Here is an 8074-nt window from a genome sequence, read left to right as displayed (position 1 = left end):
TCTTGACATTTTACGCCCCAAATGCCTCACTGGAGCCGTGGTCCTGCTTCTTTTAGACCCTAGGCTCCCAGAAGCCTTGCTATGCAGAATGGTTCTCAATCAACTGCAGCATCACCTAGGAGCTTGTTAGAACTTATTAGAAATGCAGTACCTCAGTTCCATTCCAGACCTACTGAGTAAAAATCTGCATATTAACAAGAGATTGGATGATTCATATGCACAAAATTAAGGTTTGAGAGCTGGCAGAGCCAAAGAATGGCAGAAATTACAGGCTCATCTAGCGTTTGCTATCTCTCAGCCTTGGTTGTGCTAGGGGTGGGGGGGTGACTGATATTGGTTGGAGTAACTTGGGTTCCCCAAGTCTCTTCAGCCATTTGAAGCTCATAAATCCATTATCAGCTTCCAGAGGGACATCATATTGATTATATTAAAAGAAATGGTTTTTGGCTGTTTATTAAATATTTAACAAAGCTATGTTGTACTTAAATGGAGGAAGAACCATCCTCTAAGGTCCATTCAGTACTAAGAGTCTATTTAATATTACATCATGTAATAAATATCAACAAATATTTACATGGTGTCTCAAATGTATCCAGAACTTGAAGGAATAATATCAGGCCCATGCCCACATTCCCACTCCATCCACAACCAAGAGATGTGAAGAATGGCAATGAGCAGGTTATTAATATTAGGAAGTCAAGAGATTGCAAGAAATCCACCTTTACTCAGCGTTTTATCTAATGGAGCCTTACTTAGAGGCGGGTGATGTTAGGGAAGTACTAAGTGGGAAGAAGGTGCTGGAGACTATAAGAAGACTGGCTGGGATGTTCAGGGTTATGCTTAATATCTCTTTAAAATATATCCGAATGAATTTCATTCCATTAAAAGCAACATGACTTAATAACCACGTTAATCACCAGTTCAAGTTAACCAGGACACACAATGCTTAGAGCCTCCCACAAGCAGGTTCTGGGACTCAAACCCTATAAAACCTCAAGATACTCCAATGACCCTCAGGGTCACCTTAGAGGGGAGAAGTGAGTTCTGAACAAGTGCGACTATACTATTTTAACCATTCTAATGGGCCAAGGCAAGTGTGTTAACTAGTCCCAGATGATCAAGTGCCTACAGGTCACAATTCTTAAATAAGGTAAGTGACTTGACAAAATTTACACAGTAAAAAAAAAAAATTTTTTTTCCACTGTCCCCACAGAATTAAATATAATTCTTATTTCAAATATGGAAGACCATAGGATATATATTAACAACAAAAAATAGACTGCTCAATCAGCTATGAAAAACAGTCTGGGGTAAACAAAATGTGATATATTCACACAATGAAATATTATTGAGCTTTATAAAGGAAGGAAATTCTGATGTATGCTACATGAATGAACCTTGAGGACACTCTGCTGAGTGAAGTAAGCTAGTCACAAAAGGACAAATTCTATATCATTCCACTTATATAAGGTACCTAAAGTAGTCAAATTCATAGAGACAGAAAGTAGAACAGTAGTTGCTGGGGGCTGGGGGGGAGCGGGGAATGGGGAGCCATTGTTTAATGGGGACAGAGCTTCAGTTTTCCATGATGAAAAGACTTCTGGATATGGATGGTGGTGATAATGTTTGCATAACAATGTGAATGCAGTTCATGCTACTGAGACACTAAAAAATAGTTAAGTGTTACTTTTATATGTATTTTACCACAATTAAAAAAACCAGGTCTGTTGAAATTAAGAAAAACACAGCCTGGACTAATATTAAATATAAGGCTAGAATTGGTTAAAAATTTTTTTTACATAGCTACTCTTAAAGGCCTGGATATGAAGCCTGACTCTGACTTTATTCAAATAAAACCAAGAATGGAGAGAATACAGAAATATACACACACAGACACATGTGTGTACACGTGTGTACTTGTGTGTGTGTGCATGCGCATGAGATAGGCTTGAAGCTACCCTCTTTGTAGGATGTAAGATGAATAAATGAAAATCTCTGCAGATCCACAAAGCACCTTAGATCCCACCCAGTGCTGCCAACCTAAATGTGCAGAAGTCACATGTGAACGGATAATTATGTAATTGCAGAGTGTGTACAATCTGGACTTTCTGGAGGAAAAAGCTGGGGAACAAATTCCTCATTGCCCTCCAGATGCTCTGTGATTCACCTGGGACACTGAATCCCAAGGCCTTACTGTCTCTGAGCCTTAGAGCTGGAGCTGCCACTCTCGATTACTACGGGCTGGCAGTAATTCCTGGAGAGGCCATGCGGGCCTCTTGCTCTGGGAGCTGATCCACTCTCTCAGCTGACTCCCTCACTTTCCTCCAGATGGGACACAGAATGGGCCAGAGTCACAGGCTCAGAGAATGTTTGTCCTCTAAGGGAGTCTGCAGTGGGGACTGGGTCTCATAGTGAGTGATCTGTGACCATCAGGATGCACAGAGTTTGCCCAGCTTCACAAGACAGCCCAGAGATCCACTTTTAGGGCAGAACATTGTAAAGCTTCCAACATTTTATTCCTTCTCAAATATGCCCAGTTATTAACATTTCAGAGGCTAAAAAACAGTGTTGGGTTTTTTTTCATTGGTATTCTTATATTCAGCAGAGTAAATCATCTAACTTCTATAAACACATTTTCTCTCATAGATTTTTTTTTTAGGTGAGGCAACCCTTGGTTGACCTCACATATTGCAAGGACCTTGTCAGCTTACAATCCCTTATTTTTTATTTTTTTATGCCTACAGTACCTGGTCTTCCTAGGTGGTCTCCCATCCAAGTACTAACCAGGCCCCCGACCCTGCTTAGCTTCCGAGATCAGATGGGATCGGGCTTGTTCAAGGTAGCATGGCCATAGACTCTCTCATAGATTTCAAGAAAACATTTTTATTTTAGGTAAAAAAAAAAAAAGTAGACCATAATAATTTTTCTTTTAGTCTGAATTTATATCATGCAAAAAAAAAAGTGTTACTTGAAAATGACCCAGTCTAATTCTTTCATTTGAAAGTTAAAGCTAAGGGAGGCAAACTGACTTGTTCCAGGTCACACAGAAAATTAGAGTTGAAGCTAGATCCCCTAGATTCCTCTGTACTTTCCCCACCATGACTAGTAATAAAATGTGAGACTTCAAGAAGATGTGATTATGCCATTAGGGTTTCCCTTTACACCTAGGCCACATGTCAGTAAATACTACATTATTCATTTTTTTTTCTTGAGTTCAGACATTTTTCTGGATGCCCTCTGTAGTCTTTCTTTTTATAGAATTAGAGAACTCATGGAGGAGCCGTATCTGGCACATGCCTCCCTTATATTAATCCCAAGGGAAAGTTCAGGCTCTAATAGTTAAGGTTCCAAGATATTAACAGGAAGGCTCTGAACAAAGTCACAGTATTATCTTTTGTCTCTGTGAACATGAAGTACCTGCCAGAATGAGTACTGGGGAGCACTACACACCCAGGCTGGAGACAGCGACAAAGTCGCCACTCATAGCCATTCCCTTGCTCAATGACCAGGGTTTGGGATTCCTGGTTTCACAGAGGATTTCTGAACCACTCCTAGCTTCAGACAGGCAATTTAGGGGAGAGTCTGGTCACTGAAATGCTGGCTATCTCAAGAGAACGTGGCAGGATTTGAAGACTGGGGTGTATGCTCACTCCAAGAGGGAATAAATGCATATCTATCTCTTGCCATAGGCCTTTCTCCAAAGTCCACCCAATTGTGGGGCCCAAAGCCCCACAATTTAGAGAAAATTCTAAATTTCTTTTTCTAAAGGATCTTCCCTTGAAAGTTAAGAAAAAGTTTTACAGATACAGATGGGAAAGAAGAGCAGAACACAGGACTCGTGGGGGAGACTGCACTGCCTGACAGCCCAGAAAAGTTTCCAGAGTGTGTGTATGTATGCTAACTTGACCTTCCCAGGTACACTACAAACTCACAGCTCACTCATTTGTGTAAACATGTCCAGTGTAGAGTGTAGTTCCTCGTACACAATAGGTGACTAATACTGTTACTTAAGGAACTGATTATATATTATAGTGACATTTTTTATTCTCCTAACTAAGTAGTTCTAATTATTCAACTTCTGTCTTCATTTGGTCCCCCCACCCCCTGCCACCCCCCGGAAGCTGACCTTGAGATAAGTAGTTTATTTGGGGTGTGGTCCCAGGAAGCAACAGTGAAGGAGTGAGGAATTGAGACAGGGGAGGGAAGGAAGCCAATACAGGGTGTAGTCATGAGCTTGTGACCTCAGTGAACAATAAGGACTTAATTCCACCAGGGATATTTTGAGAGACAATGCTGAACCTCTTCTGAATTGTTCCACAAAAAGGCAGGGAAGCTGGTATTTATCTACCAGCCTCTACATCACTGGCTCAAGATTACTCCTGGGGCATTAATTCCCAGGCATCTTTGGCTTACTCTGTGTTCAGGCTGAGTACACTGTCATGGCCAGAAAACAAACAACATGAGGGAAAGCAATGCAAAAATCTGTTCGTTATTAATCAACCCACCAATAACCCAATACTGTACCAGGTTCTATGTAAAATAAAAAAGAACTCAAGAATCTTAAGAGTAGCTGACATGTTTGATGGCCAGCCTAGTCTCCAACTCTCCCCTCTTTCCTTTGCTCTGATGATGAGTTCTCGTCTCATATAGCCAGGTGTTCAGTAACCAATAATGGTGCTGCCAGTCTACTTGCAAATACATGACTCAGGAATGGCATCAAATATGAAGAGGAAGTCTTCAAGATGGGCATTAAAATACTTCCTTGTTGGTAGAAAGAGACTGCAAGAGACAGGGAGGGAAGAAGAGAGGGAGCTCTGAGAGCCATACTATCACCTATGCTCTATTCATACACATTCTTAGCCATGCCAGATCATACTAACATTAACAAAACCAGGTGATAACAGCATTCTCTACAGAAACTACCCTTTAGCCAGAGTTCACCTTTCTGCACATGTGTAGTGGTCATGGTAATGTACGTGTGGGACTTTACACTTACTCCAATTAAATTTCATCTCTCTGTCTGCAGGCTATGGATATAGCCTAGAATCTTGGTTCTTCGTTACACTTTGTGGTTCTTAGGATAACCCTTGGGCCTCTTGCAAATGTGATAATTATGCCTCGTATGTCTTCACTGAAATTCTTTATGGCTTGACTTTTCTAATTCATTATCATTTGTAAAAATGTACTTGCTGGGGTCAAGTGCAGACATGCCATTATAGAGGATCCCTCCCCCCAACTCCAGGAAATTAATCACATTTTAAAGTAGTTCTTCAACCAACTACTAACATACCAGCTGTATCTCATCCATATCCAGTTATCTGTCTGGCCTCCAATGAATTCATAACAGATTCTGCAAATCTTATGTTGAAATCAAGACCATTTCTATCTACCTCATAGTTCTGAATTACCAGGTTGAAAATCCGATCATAAAACAGGAAATGAATGACTAGTGCAAAAGATATCCTTAACAAACCTTAAATACATCATGGACCAGGAGCTTAGAAATTGAGGCCCGCAAAACACTGATGCGTCTCACCCTCACTTGTCTGATGAGTCAGCAACTTAGATGGTCGTGAAGCAAGTAAGACCAGCTGCCCCGCACCATGGGTCTATAAATATTCAATTACATCAAACCTGTCTCTAAATCCCTGGTTTAGAGCACACTTCTTAATCCCCAGCATCTCTTGGTGATATCTTTTGGTAATGTCACCAAGCTGGCCAGATTTCTGCAAGGAATAATTCATTAAAATTTGGAATAATTCATTAAAATTTATAAGTGGCAACTTGTAAAATGGAAAATGGCCCTGTCAGCAGTGTTGGCTACCTTTTGCCCAAATGCTTGCAGTAAACAAAAACTTTAGGTATATTTTTAGCCTTTTTTAAGGCAGACACGGCAGCCTGGGAATATTCCCAGCCCCTAAAAGCCCTCTACTGGGCATCTGTGTTTTGATATCCCCTGGTTCTATCAGTGGGCAGGGCCTGCAGGTGACCAGGGAGCAGTCTCAAATGGGTGTGAGAGCATGCAAGGGTCCTGCATAGAGGAAAGGTGGGGTTGGGGCACAAAGAGGGCCAAAGCATGTGGAAAGGCAGCACAAGAAGACTGAGAGCATCTATAGCAAAAGTTGCAAACCTGCTTCAATCAGAACCTGAATACTCAATACCTCTGTCTCCAGGTTCCTCTGCTCCACTGTAAACTAGACTCCTCCAACCACTCCTCACGTCTCTTTGGATACTTGGTAACTTTTAGATTGAGACCAGAAGCCAAGGACCTCCATAACTTGGTCGAACTCCCAAAGGACTCCAGTGGTTGACAGTGTGTTCCCTGTGTGCATCAACCTATTCTCCTCTCCAAAGGGCCAGCTCAGGGTGTGTGATCAAACAGATCTCCTCACGGTCCCTCAGTGATGCCCTATGGAAAGGCAGAGCTTAATGCTCTCAGCAGGCCCTCTCACAGGAGGGTCAACTGCTATCTGGTTATTTCCCCACCCCACCGAGCACCTCAGTCTTCCCCAGAGTATCCCATCACTCTCAATATTCTCCCATTTTCTCTAATGATCCTCCTCCCCTACCTCCCCCTCAAACGCACACACACACACACATGCATTCACGCACGCACACATGCATGCACGCATACACACCTCAGGCCCCACATTAGCTACTTGCTTTTTATTTTTTAAACTTTGCATGGACAGGTTCTGACGACAGCGAACACAGGACAAAAATACAGCTGGGGGCCAGATGGCCAGATAGTAAGTTTTAATGTGAACCGTTGATAAATAATAACTCCCTTGGAAAATTCTAACCCTGTTCTTTAAAAAGTATGCCATCTCTTCCTCTTGGCATCTCACATGTGGTCTGTGGCTTAAATAGAACTACAACATTTGTGGAGTAAGCCCCGAGCATCTTATCTCTCACATGCAATGCTTCCCTGAGTGGATTTGGGTTTCTTTGAATTATGTTCTTACATTGTGATGCGATGTGGTCTGGGCTCCTGAAAATAGCCACACAGAAAACCCTATGTTATAACATGTGGATAGACTGAGGCATGTCAGGAAGAGCATGTCAGGAGGGAGGCTCTTGGTAAATCTTTCCTTCTCTCCCTTTATTGGAACTGAAAAGCCCATTCTAGCACTGCTAAAAGTGTTAAAAAAAAAAAGAGACACAATTTGATTTTTTATAGCCTGAGATCTGTGATTCCAGCTGCACAACAAAGACCATGTGGTTTACTCCTGGGGCAGGTGTGCAGGGAAGAGGGAAATAGCATCAGAAAGGGATGGAGTCAGTAAGAAAGCAGTTGAAAGTTATTTAACAACAGCTGAAAATATAACCTCCCTGATGACCTTGAGAACCTCCCAGTTCTACATGCATTTGCAGCCATCATTCAAAATGCCTCTACCACAGAAAGCTGCTGGCTAACCTTTAATTTACTCTTGCAAAAGCAGAGGAATTACACAAGTGACCTCTTCACTGTGCCACACAGTTGAGTTGTCATCAGCAATAAAGAAGGCAAAGAGCTGGCTCTGCTCAGAGGGCTACAGAGGCTCAGCACAACTGATGAATAGACCAAGTACACACCCATTGACAAGATGACCTGTTGGGGCCAGACACAGTAACAGGAAGCCCCCAGAGATGTAAGACATTGAGTAAGGTCAGGGCAGCCATACACATTTGTGTAGGATATGTAGTACACAAGGGTGAAGGGGCAAGAAGTACTCTGGTCAAGCAAGCTAAAGGAAGGGGTATTTTAAAAAATATATTTTCTTTTTCCTTTAATTGTTCGGTAAATGTCATTGAAGTATTATATACATATAAGAAAAGTACATGAATCACAAGTTCTAGGTTTTATGAATTGTCAAACTGAACACACCCATGTAATCAGCACCTGAGTCAAGAACTAGAACATGAGTGGGACACTAGAAGTACCCCTCTAAAAGACACCCTAAAAAATTGAACCAAGGTGCCATCTATTCACTAAGCCAGGGCCCACAAAGCTGTGACCAGCATAAGGGGCACCTTTGCGCATTTTTCAAGTCTCCAAAAAGCATTCCGTGGGCTAATGGTATCCCAAAAAAGG

At 41.9% G+C, this 8074-nt stretch overlaps 1 pseudogene; it reads right to left on the bottom strand.

Moving 5' to 3' along the window:
- Positions 1 to 2735: 2735 nt before the first annotated feature.
- On the bottom strand, positions 2736 to 2856 carry LOC111746941 (annotated as a pseudogene).
- Positions 2857 to 8074: the final 5218 nt, after the last annotated feature.

Source organism: Pteropus vampyrus, unplaced genomic scaffold, assembly GCF_000151845.1.
Source record: "Pteropus vampyrus isolate Shadow unplaced genomic scaffold, Pvam_2.0 Scaffold7, whole genome shotgun sequence".
In the NCBI taxonomy this organism is placed as follows: Eukaryota; Metazoa; Chordata; class Mammalia; order Chiroptera; family Pteropodidae; genus Pteropus; species Pteropus vampyrus.
This window is presented reverse-complemented; position numbering and strand designations above follow the sequence as displayed.